Raw genomic sequence first — 13332 nt, 5'->3', positions numbered from 1 at the left:
AGCTCTACACCTTGTTATCCTATATTATTGTGTCTTGTTGATATTTTTAATCAACCTTTTCAATCATGTCATGGCAAACCACTGAGGGAGTTGGCACTGGAAACCAGGTGTTTTGGCTAAAGGGTGGGGCACTATCACAATGCCCAAGATGGCGACAGTGTAGGTCACTCCTGTTGGAGCTCCTCTGTCTTGCCTGTTCTTTTCCCTCCTTTTTCCTGCTTTCGTCTTCTGTTTCCTCTTCTCTCCCCTCAGCACCGTAGCCAGCAGCAAGTCCAGAGCAGCAAGACCTTGTGCCCAGGAACACCATGAGCAGTGAGCCCTGCGGCAGCGGGTGGGCTGTGAGCCCCAGAGCAGCGCGTGGGGAAGAGCCCCGCAAAGCAATTTGGGAAGCAGCCCTGGAGCATTGTGTGGGAGTGGGAGTCGGCGGCCCAAGGCGAGCAGAAGGCAGCCTGAGGCGGACGGTAAGTGCGGGAGCAAACAACCCGAAGCGGTGAAGGAGGGGCCAAGTCCCCGGAGCGTCAGAGAGGCCAAGTCCCCAGAACAACAGGGGGCTGAGTCCTAGAGCAACGGAGGGGCCAAGTCCCAAGCACTGGAGGGGCCGAGTTACGAATCCCAATAAAGCGTGACTTACCTGGTTGCTGCTGAGTACTGGTGAGGAGCGGACTGGAGCATAGAGCGATGTGGGACAATTGCTGGACTTGGGCCTTGCACCACATGCTGAGCTGCTGCTATCGGACTGTAATTTAAAACCTTTTCATTATGTTGTAACTACTTCTGTAAATAATGCTTACGCTTTCCTTTAACCCTCTTTGTGTAAGACCACTTTTGTTCACTCTGTAAGATTTGTACCTAGGTACTTGTACCTAAGATGGCACCATTAAAAGGCAGCCATTGTAAAAACTCTTCGCTGTACTCCTATATTTCTGTACTGTAGTACAAGTGACAATAAAGGATACTCTATTTGAACACTGTACCAGAAGATCCCCATTACGTTTCCCTTATCTGTGCCCAAGTAACTAACCTTTCAATGTCCTCCACCTGCATGCACTTAAACTCAGTCAATGGCCAACCCCCACACTAATCAGCACTGCCTGTTGACAGGCATATCCTAGCTCCACCATATCCGAGCTCCACCATATCCTAGCTCCACCATATCCTAGCTGACTAGCGTTGAGCATTCCCCCACAACCACCTCTAACACCTTTCACCCCAACTTCGGAGATCATGTCATTAGCTTTTCAGGACTCATTTCCTGGAATAACCTCTTGTGTTATGCCTCACAGCCAATTTGCAAAATGCCTTTCATGGACATGCACATGATGCCGTGACCTCATCATAGAAATGACTTGGCAGCTTAAAATTTTCTCTCTCCATCTTACAGGAGCCACTTGCAGCATGACACTGTGAGGGAAGCATGCTCCAGTCTGTAGCTGAATTGCTCAGTACCAGTCCAGACATGGCTGTGTCTAAGATTACAATAAATATTTTACTAAGAGGTACAATAAAAATCTATTAAATATTTCAGTACTCTATTAACTGCATGTAGTTCTTAATTCTTACAGGAGCTAACATAAGCATTGCCTCATCAGGAATTAATATCATGTTGAAAATATACAGCCCATTCCTGCCTTTGTACCAGAACGTGAGATCAGATCAAGGTTAACTGCATTGTCTGTTTGTAAAGCAACAACTCCCTAATCCCAGATCCCGCATCTCCCTCAGTGAACCTCCCTCTCCTCCTGATCCCTGATCCCGCATCTCCCTCAGTGAGCCTCCCTCTCCTACTGATCCCTGATCCCACATCTCCCTCAGTGAGCCTCCCTCTCCTACTGATCCCCGATCCCACATCTCCCTCAGCGAGCCTCCCTCTCCTCCTGATTCCAGATCCCATATCTCTGTCAGTGAGCTTCCCTCTCCTCCTGATCCCAGATCCCACATCTCCCTCAGGGAACCTCCCTCTCCTCCTGATCCCAGATCCCACATCTCCCTCAGTGATCCTCCCTCTCCTCCTGATCCCAGATCCCACATGGCCCTCACTCTCCTCCTCTACAATTCTCCTCAAATCCCAGTTCTCTGAGAAAGGCAGTTATCAATCCTCCTGATAACTCCTTCTTTGGCTCAGTGACTGTCATTTGATGAGACTTGATGAAATGATTTGATAAGTGCTATAATGCAAGTTCCTGTTGTTTCGTTGCCATTTCAGCAGATAGGTAAAGCTAGCTACTCTTATACTGTTTGGGCAACACTCCAAATTAAAGTAGGTCTTTCACATAAGGCACTTAAAGCATGTTTTTAATTAACATTAGCTTTCAGTCAGATAGAGTGTGAACTGCTGATTTCTGGCATTTGGCTGGAAATCCAGGCCACTTGACATCTGACTTGAATGTTAAGTAGTTTGGTTTCTAGATCGAACAACTTGACGCTGATGACAGATGACAAGCATGCTTGCACTTAGCAATTCAAAGGCCTAACTCAATTCAGTTTCTTTAAGTATCTGATATTGACCACAAATGAGAAGACCACTTTCAATTCTAAACTAAGACCTATGGAGAGTTCCTTCTCAAGCTCTTATTGCCTAATGGCTGTGTCCTTGATGTTCTTGCAGAAAAACAATTCCTCGAATCAATTCTAGATGTTTGTTAAATAAGTTTAATAATGCTACCATTCTGAAGTAGGTGAGACTTTATATATGCATTGAGAGAATCTCTGTAGAGCAAATGGTCCAGTGGTCCAGATTGCCTGAGATACAGAAAGGCCTAAGGAGTGAAATTGGTTTATACTTGATGCATAAGACAGAAGTGAATGTCAGCTAACCTTTCACTGTAGACAATCTGCTTCCCAGTGAGGTTCACAAAAGTTCAAGCTCTTCTTGGAGACTTGTTCTTTTGCCTCACATTTATTTGGTTTGAATTTAAAAATCTTTGCAAAATCTTCCAAGCCAATGGAAAACTAGAACTTGTGCAGTGAGATATCAGCTGTCAATTCATTATGAAGCTTTCACATGGCTGATGGAGATCAATTTCATCTCCCGCCATTGTCTGGCTTCAGTAAGCATCCCAGTCACCTGAAAATCTCTGAATTCTGTGACAGGCCCTTTTTCAGGGTTCCTTGAAGTACAGGACTTAGTGCTGGAAAGTGTCCATTCATGTCACTATTTTTTATAATAATGCCCAACCTATATATCTGATGAAGTTATCTTTAATACTTATGTTGAATCTGAGGATACACACTGGAAATTTCAACTTCCCAGAATGAGGGGCCTTAATCACCAGATAACGTAGGTGGAATACTCTGTGCAATTCTGGTCTCTCTGCTATAGGAAAGATGTTGTTAAGCTTAAAAGGTTTCGCAAAGGATTTACAAGGATGTTGCCAGGGTTGGAGGGTTTGAGCTATAGGGAGAGGCTGAATAGGCTGGGGCTATTTCCCCTGGAGCGTCGGAGGCTGAGGGCTGACCTCATAGAGGTTTATAAAATCATGAGGGGCATGGATAGGGTGAATAGACAAGGTCTTTTCCCCAGGGTAGGGGAGACCAAAACTAGAGGGCAAACATTTAAGGTGAGAGGGGAAAGATTTAAATGGGACCTAAGAGGCAACCTTTTCAGAGGGTGGTGTGTGTGTAGAACAAGCTGCCAGAGGAAGTGGTGGAGGCTGGTATAATTGCATTTAAAAAGATCTGGATGGTTATATGAATAGGAAGGGTTTAGAGGGATATGCGCCAAATGCTGGCAAATGGGACTAGATTAATTTAAGATATCTGGTCAGCATGGACAAATTGGACTGAAAGGTCTGTTTCTGTGCTGTACGTCTCTATGACTCTATTTAGGACTGCTATCAGGACACACTTCTTCACCCAAATAGTCATGACTGTTCTGCCCCAAAGTGGCTGTTGAGGTTGAGGTTCAATTGAAAATGCAAAACTTGGATTGATAGATTCTTGTTAGGTTGACCAGGAGCCAGGATCCCATTGGTGCAGCGTCAGAGGAGGTACAGGGCCCCCGCAATGTGACCGTTTCCAGCTTGGAGGCGGTGGACATGGAAGTGATGGAGATGGTGATGGAAGAAAAGGAGCACATTGCCAGGACCCTGGGGACGATGTCGGAAGTGACTGGAGGCGCAGAAACAGTGAAGTCTACGGAGAGGGAAAGATGAACTTTTGAAGCTGTTTCAGTTTTAGTAACATCAATTTAATATTAATTTATTCAGTATTTTACCATTGTACAATTTATTCAGTAATTTATTCTGTAATCCATGATGGCGCCAGAACATGACGACATTATACACATTTCACTGTACCTAGGTACAAGTGACAGTATTAAATAAATCTAAATCTAAAGTGGGGAGAATAATGGTTACAGAACAACAGTGAGCAAAAGGAGTTAAGATAGAGTTCAGCCATGATCTAATCGAATGGTTAAACAGGATCAAGGTGCTGAATGGTATATTCCTTTTCCTCGGCTGCTATTCAGTGAATATATAAAGTGATGGCAATGAAACAGCCTGTTCGACCCTGCCTGAAACCCAACAAGAAGCACAGTCCAGTTAGAATCAGCACAGTTAGGGTAGGAAGAGAAAGTAAGAATGAAAAGGAAAGCAATGTTCCAATTTTACCTGGTGAGTGTGCATTAAGCCAGCTAGGACTGATCATTCTTGTTGTTGAAACAATGGGAAAGCAAATTAATTGAAGGAAATAATTGATTGATGAAAAAGCACTTTTTTTAAAGACGGGGAGCAAATTTGGTGCCCTCTGGTTTACACATTTGGTTTCATGATGAAAGAGAGCTTGTAACACATTGCAAATATTTCCAATCTCAGTCACTACTAACCACTCCTGTACTAGAGTGCTGTTAAAGGCAGTGTCTTACTGCAGCTTGTGTCATGTCAGTGAAGAATGCAACAAACACACATGGATGCCCCCCACATACTGTCTTTAATTTCCCCCATGAAATGTCCCTTCACATTCAGTGCTGTTAGGCGCATGCACACACTTCCAGTGCACATACAGTATTCAAACAAATCAATCTCAGCCCCTATACTAAATAAAAAGTGAAAGAACTGCGGATGCTGTAAATCAGAAACAAAATCAGAAATAGCTGGAAAAGCTCAGCAGGTCTGGCAGCATCTGTGGAGCAAAATCATAGTTAACGTTTCTGGTCGAGAGACCCTTCCTCGGAACCAGTACTCAGTCCCAGAACTGGTACATTCACTGCTTTCAATCAAAGTCACAAATTATAATTAGTGTAGACATTGGTACAAAAAGGAGTCACTGCTTCCCTTGGGTACAATTGAGCCATACACAGTCCATATATTTGACAGATATTAGTGCCTTTCAATATCGATATTTGTACATCTGGCTATGAAAGGTTAAAAACTATCCTTCAAAACCAGCAGCTCCCCCTATTGCTGGGTGGGTAAGGCACTACATGGTGCTGAGTGCAGCTGGTGTAGATTTAGAAGGTCTCAGGTTCAATCCCCTTAGGGGTGAGATAACAGCCATCAATATTTCTTCAATGCTGTGTCAACCTTTCTGCTTACATCTTTGGAATAAGACTTGAATTCAAAGCTTTCTCACTCAGAACGCTACTACAGACCAAGCTTAACACCTGTTAAGACAGTAGAGGGTTTGGTTGGGTGGATCCTTCAAGTCAAATAGCTTCCTTTTCGTGACTAATTGGACTTGTACTAACAATGGTTATTTTGCCTGTTGCCTACTACCTGTGGAACTTTATTCTATCGTGATGATTTAAGATTATTAGTTGATCTCAGTGCAGCTAATATATTCTTACAGAGGGCCCTATCCATTGTAAGTAAAGAACATAGAGTCATACAGTCATACAGCAGGGAAACAGACCCTTCGGTCCAACCAGTCCATGCCAAACATAATCCCAAACTAAACTAGTCTCACCTGCCTGCTCCTGGCCTATATCCCTCCAAGCTTCTTCTATTCATGTACTTATCCAAATGTTTTTTTAAATGTTGCAATTGTACCCACATCCACCACTTCCTCAGGAAGTTCGTTCCACATGCAAACCACCCTCAGTGTAAAACATTTTGCCCCATGTCTTTTAAGTCTCTCTCCTCTCACGTTAAAACTGTGCCCCCAGTCTTAAAATATCCCATCCTAGTGAAAGGACAGCTATCATTAGCTCTATCTATATCCCTCCTGATTTTATAAATTTCCATCAAGTCACCTCTCAACCATCTACACTCCATGAAAACGGTCACAGCCTATCCAGCATTCCTTTATAGCTCAAACCTTCCATATCCGGCAACATCCTGGTAAATCTCTTCTGAACCTTCTCCAGCTTAATAATATTCTGCTTTTCTCAATGAAACAAAGCTTTCAATCAATTACTGCTCAATTTCTGTTCTAATCTGTGTACTCTGCCCTAGTTTTTGAAGCTTTAAATGCGCAAACATGCACTAGCACTGATTAAGGATCATCACACTGTCTCCAACTCTGACTCATTCTTTCTGAGAGGCTCCAGACTATCAAAATCTGGGGGTTAGCATTGACCAGAAGCTGAACTGGACCAGTCATATGAATGCAGTGGCTATTAAAGCGGATCAGAGGCTGGGAGTTTTATAATGAATAACTCACCTCTTGACTTCACGCAGCCTGTCTATTATCTGTAAGGTATAAGTCAGGAGTATGATGGAATATGCTCCAGTTGTCTAGATGAATCTCCAACAATACTCAAGAAGCCTGACACAATCCAGTAGAAAGCAGCCTGTTTGATTGACATCCCAATCACCACCTTCAACATTCACTCCCATCACCACCGATATACAATGACAACCTTGTGCTATCTATAAGTTACACTGCAGTAACTCACCAAGCTTCCTTCAAAAGCACCTGCCAAACTTGTACCACCATCCACAACTTCTCCTCCAAACCACACACCATCCTGAATTGAGAACACATCATAGTTTCTTCACTCTCAGTGGATAAAAATCCTGGAATTCAATTCCTAACAGCACTGTGGATGTCCCCACCTGACAAGAGCTGGAGCATAGCACTCATCATCACCTTTTCCAAGACAATTAGGCATGGAAAATAAATGCTGACCCAGCCAGTGATGCCCACATTCCCCGAATGAATAACTTTACAAAAAATTAAAATGTACTGGATTGTCTGTCCATTTAACCATGAACCAGCATAAGGCAATAGTTTATGATCTACTGTTCTCAGCATCCCAGTCCCACCATCATAAAGAGGTGGGGTTTTTTTCCAGGAAATGAATAAAGTGTGATTATTTAATTTCAAGCACTTTATAAAATGTCACACTTGCATGACCTTGCCTTCACTCTTGGCCAGAATGCTTTACTGTGGAGACTTGATTAGGGTAAAAGAGAAAAGCACAATCTGTCTTTTGAAATAAGAAAATAAGACACCATTGCTCAAAGATGGTTGGAAGGTTGTGGGTTTGGGTCCTTCAACCCCAGAACACAAATCCATGCATAGTAAATGTAGACCATAAGACCATAAGATATAAGAGCAGCATTAAGCCATTCGGCCCATCAATCTTGGTTAATAAGTAAGGGTAGGTGATGGCCTAGTAGTATTATCATTAGGCATTAAACTAGAGACCCAGGTAATGTTCTGGGGACCTAGTTTTGAATCCTGCTATGGAAGATGGTGAAGTTATAATTCGATTAAAATCTGGGAATGACAGTCTATTGTCAGGCAAAAAAAAATGCATCTGGTTGACTAATGTCATTTACAGAATGAAATCTGCCATCCTTACCTGGTCATAGAGTCATACAGCATGGAAACAAACCCTTCAGCTCAACATAATCTCAACTAAACTAGTCCTACCTGCCTGCTCCTGGCTCACATCCCTCCAAACCCTTCCTATTCACATATCAATCCAAATATCTTTTAAACATTGTAATTGTACCTGTTTCCACCACTTCATCAAGATCTTCATTCCATACACAAACCACCCTCTGTGTAAAAAAATTGCCTCTTATGTCTTTTTGAAATCTCTCTCCTCTCACCTTAAAAATGTGCCTCCTAGTCTTGAAGTTCCCCATTTTAGGGAAAAGGCAATTGCCATCAACTCTATCTATATCTCTCATTATCTTATCAACTTCTATCATGTCACCTCTCAACCTCCTATGCTCCAGTGAGAAATGTCCCAGCCTATCTAGCCTTTCTTTATAACTGAAACCTTCCATACCTGGCAACATCCTGGTAAATCTGACCTGAGCCCTCTCCAGCTTGATAATATCCTTCTTGTAAATGGGCGACCAAAACTGGACACAATAGTCTAGAAGAGGCCTCACCAAAGTCCTGTACAACCTCAACATAACATCCCAACTCCTACGCTCAAAGGGCTGAGCAATGAAGGTAAGTGCGCTAAACACCTTTTTAACCACCCTGTCTATATGTGATGCAAACTTTAAAGAATTATGTACCTTCACCTCTAGGTCCCTCTTTTCGACAACACTACCCAAGGTCCTACCATTAGTTGTATAAGCCCTACCCTTGTTTGTTGTACCAAAATGCAATACCTCACATTTATCCAAATTGAACTCCATCTGCCATTTTTGAGCCCATTGGCCCATTTGATCAAGATCCCTTTATAATCGTAGAAAACCTTTTTCACTGTCTACAATGCCACTAATTTTGGTGTCATCCACAAACTTACTAACCATGCCTTCTATATTCTCATCTAAATCATTTATATAAATGACAAACAAAAGAGGACCCAGAACCAATCCCTGTGGAACAGTGCTAGTCACAGGCCTCCAGTCTGAAAAGCAACCCACCACCGTCACCTCTGTCTCCTGCTATTAAGCCAATTATGTATCCAATTGGCAAGCTCACCCTAATCCCATGTGACCTAAGTTTAGTAATTAGTTACCATGCGGAACCTTGTCAAAGGCTTTGCTAAAATCCAAATAAACAACATCTACTGCTTTGGCATCATCAACCTTTTTGGTAACTTCCTCAAAAAACTCATTCAAGTTTATGAAACATGATTTTCCTCACACAAAACCATGCTGATTATCCCTAATTAATTTTGCCTCTCTAAATGCCCATAAACCCTTTCTTTTATAACCACCTCTAACAATTTACCTACAATTGAAGTCAGACTCACAAGTCTGTAGTCCCCCAGTTTCTCTTTACAACCTTTTTTAAACCAAAGTACAACATTAGCCACCCTCCAGTATTAGGCACCTCACCCGTAGTTATAGATAAAGCAAATATATCTGCAAGGGGTCTCCAAATTTTCTCCCTTACCTCCCACAACATTCTGGCCTGCATGTGACTCCCCCGAGGCAATGTGGTTGACTCTTAACTGCCCTCTGGTCATTTAGGGATGGGAAATAACTGACCCAGTTAGTGATATCCGTTTTCCATGAATTAATTTTTAAAAATAGGCTTCTCAACTCCATTCACTTGCCTTCTCCCCATAACCTTTGATCACCTTACTAACCAAGAACCTATCTATCTCTGTCTTTAATACACTCAATGACTTGCCCTCTGTGGCAATGAGTTCCATAGATTCTCTCACCTATCCCTTATTTTCTTATAAGACACTTTGAGATGTCCTGAGGTTGTGAAAGGTGGGAAATTATGGACAAAACTTTTTTTAGGCATGTATTGATTAACTTCTTGACTTGCACACTGAGGTGAGTGTTAATAGATTTCTCTAAGGTGCAAATCACACCAAATATATCACAATAGCTGTGGAACTGATTACTACCTGCAGGAAAGAAGAGAACACTATATAAAAATAAGTTACCATTGTTTCTGTACACCATACGAAACTATGTTGACAGTATGTACGACAATAAAGCTGTTTGAAATGAATTGTAGCCCAACACCACACTCGATCTTCCCAACACTAATGAGAAAGACTAAGAAGAGCAGCTGGATCCATTTAAACAGTGAGACCATTAGTGCTTGTACTTTTATGCTGAAAATATTTTTCTGTGATTAATTCTTTCCATCTGCCACTCATCGGCCTTAAATTTATCAAAGATTAGTTACCAAGTTTCTTAGAGAAAAAAAACCTTTGCAAGTATTTTAATGCCAGAAACTGTATCAAAATAATATCTTTTTTGAAGCGTGTTTTATCAGATAAAAGCAGATTCCAGACAGCTATACACAACATAGATGTAATAACTACTTCCAGAATTAATTCATTAGAAACATGGGCTTGGTGCCCAGTCGTGATATGGTGAGTCAGACAGGCTAAATAGCCTCTTTCCTCATTGCTGCAGTCTTATCCTGTTATGGTGAGAATCATAAACAACGTAGGTTTGCAATATATCAGGCCATTGTAACAGTGAGTGGACAGCTAATGTTTTATTTGAATGAGATTTGGTTACAACCTCATCTATGAGGTGATATAATCTAACGGATCTGAACTGTTTGGTGACATTCCTGGGAACTCAATTGGTTTACTTGTGTGAAAACAGCAGAGTGATTGATCACCCTGAAGGAGTAATTCACAGAGAATACCTTTTTAGCATTCCTACTTAGACTTATGGCATAAGCTGTTCCTCATAAATCTCCAGAGTGTCAGAAGTTAGTGGTTCTCAACCAGCAGATGTATCGACCTCTGGGGTTTGTAAAGACTTTCCAGGTGGTCCACGAAATAATGTAGTCACCTGATAATTGGGCACCATGGGTTACCCACCCTGGCACCATGAACTATGTCTGTAGGCTGCAGGGCTTAGATCTCACCTTGTCATGGGACGGACAATCACAACCATCTTCAACTGCCTAGAAAGACTGCTTCTTGATTAAAAGCTCTTTGTGAAAATGTAATGGCAAATGCTAATGAGTTTGCAGCCTCATGCATTGGTGCATTGTCACTCAAAGTGATGCATAAATTGCCAAACCAGTCTCAGAACTGCTTTTGGTCGATCTCCCATTCCTCCACAGGGTCATTGCTTTAACAGACTGAGTAAATCAAATTCGATCTTTCATTATGTCAAATGTTGATTGGTATTTGTGAGACCACAGCCTGGAATTTCATTCACTTTATCCTGAAAAGCACAAAATGTTCAAGAAAGTTTCAAAAGTGTCGTTTCAAAAGATTAGGCCGCAAGTAAACCGGCTCTGCAGCGAGAACCATGAACACTCATCTCTCCGATATCAATGAGTAAATAAATACTTGTTTTCTTCAAAGTATTGTTCAAACATTTTCCAAGTAGCACTTTCATGTTATGGCTATTGCAGTAATATTCCAAATTACACAGGGGCTCCTTGAATACTAAGTCTATAATACTAAATTTATGATACTAAGCTTATAAAAAGGTTCTTCAATCAGAAGCTAAGTAAAGCATTGATTCAAATCACAACATAATTTGTTTATGAGACGTGGACATCATCAGCGTTTGTGGTCTGTCTTTAATTGCCCTTGAACTGAATGACTTCCTCCACTTCATAAAACAGTTGAGAATCAACAATGTTGCTGTATATCTGGAGTTAACATTATACGGACTTTGCCACTGGGACTAAATTTGCATTACAAATATTTTAATTGATATCCAACCAGTTCCCAGGGTAATATTTGAATGCAGGTGCCCAAAGCATTAGCATGCATTGTTATTTTAGTCATCCAGTGACATTATTGTTACAATGCCATCTTCACACAGTTACTGTATATAGTGGCAAAGGAGCAAGAGGGTAAATTCACCAAGGATTTTCCCGAAGTATTTGTATACCAAAGGCAAAGGCATTCTGCTTGATGTGATTCATGAAGGAGGAGATCACACAGATCTGCCATATCTTGAAACCAAGTCTGCAGCCTCAAACGACGTTGCCTGTGCAGATGAAAGACTGAGACTTCCTCGTATCAGCATTCTTTCAGAATGGAACATCCTGAAACAGCCAATTAGCTGATTTCTCCCAACGTTGCCATCCAGGATACTGAGAAATTCTTTAATTCAGAAGATGGGACTCCATTGTCTTCTCTGTGAACAGAGAGATTCAGCACAAGGTTTTACCAAGGCAGTTAACTTCCCTGAGGTGCACTCACATCGACTGCACGCACATGGCTTTGCAAACACGGCATCATAGCAATGAGGTGTACCAAAACTACAATGGCTTTTGCTGACTCAAAGTGTAGTTAATGTGTGACCGTGTTCACCGCATCATTGAATGTCCACTATGCTGGCAGTCGTTATAATATGATCATAATGTTACAGGTTTCAATTTCAGCAACTTTTCAGCCACCAGAGGTGATGTGAAAGTGAATGCCTTGGCCATCAAGGGAGCAATTGACCAAGGGTGGCATCAAGCTAAATGACAGTCAAAGGGAATCAAGAGGAAATCTCTGCTGGTTGGAGTCATACCTGACACATAGGAAGATGGTTGTGATTGTTGAAGGTCAATCATCCTAGCTCCAGGACATCTCTGTAGGAGGTCCTCAGGGTAGTGTCCTAGGCCCAATCATTTTCAGCAGCTTTACCAACGACCTGAAAATCAAGTGTCTTTGCTCAGGGTTCTGTAGTATGTTTATATCCTGTCACTCCCACTATCCCAGAAACTGCTACAACCACTTATTGAGGAGATAGTTTTATAAGTTTAGACCCAGTCTGAGAAAGGTCTAATGTTGGATCAGTCAGTACACTTGACCAGAGATAATAAGTCAACCCCCACTCAAGGTACCTATGCTGATCATTCTTTGGTTTGCTGTGTGAGTGATGGTCCTTAATAGCAAGACAGTATATATGGAGCCCTTTAACTGGTGGAGGCTGTTGCAATGTGGCTACCGACTGTTCTGGCTGACCAGGTAATTGTTCCTCCCTTACCACAGGCAGGTCAGAAAGATTCACAGATTGAAAATCCGACTGCCTGGTCCCATTGTGACAGACCTCCCATAATCATCAAGTCTTGAGATGGGATATAACCTATATCTGGCCCACAGGTAACAATGGTACCACCATGTTACAAGACCTCCTAACTCTGGAAGATTGGAGGAGTGGTGGGGCAGAGTGTGCGGTGGGAAACAGTGTAAGGCACTTCAACATTTAGAACTCCAGGCCCCGTCCTTTCTTATAAGGAGTACAGAAAGAGGCTCTGCTCATTCAAAACAATGCTTCATGTACAAGGATGCTCAGGTTGTTTACCAGATAACTGCAATTTTCAGAATCTTGTTATTTAACAGCACTGAGTAAAGAAATGGGGCTTAACCACATCAGCAAATGTTCCTGGGCTTTGCTGGCATTTGGGAATGGTTCAATATTTGCTGGAACTGAAGTAGGTGTTCTGAACATTGACAATAGTGTCAGGGATTTGGGTTTCCAGAGAATTCTCTGGCAAGAGGAAACCATCAAGCAACATTGCAGATATTGCTCTAGCAATTGA

This window comes from Rhincodon typus, chromosome 27, assembly GCF_021869965.1.
Source record: "Rhincodon typus isolate 14 chromosome 27, sRhiTyp1.1, whole genome shotgun sequence".
Taxonomy (NCBI): Eukaryota; Metazoa; Chordata; class Chondrichthyes; order Orectolobiformes; family Rhincodontidae; genus Rhincodon; species Rhincodon typus.
This window is presented reverse-complemented; position numbering follows the sequence as displayed.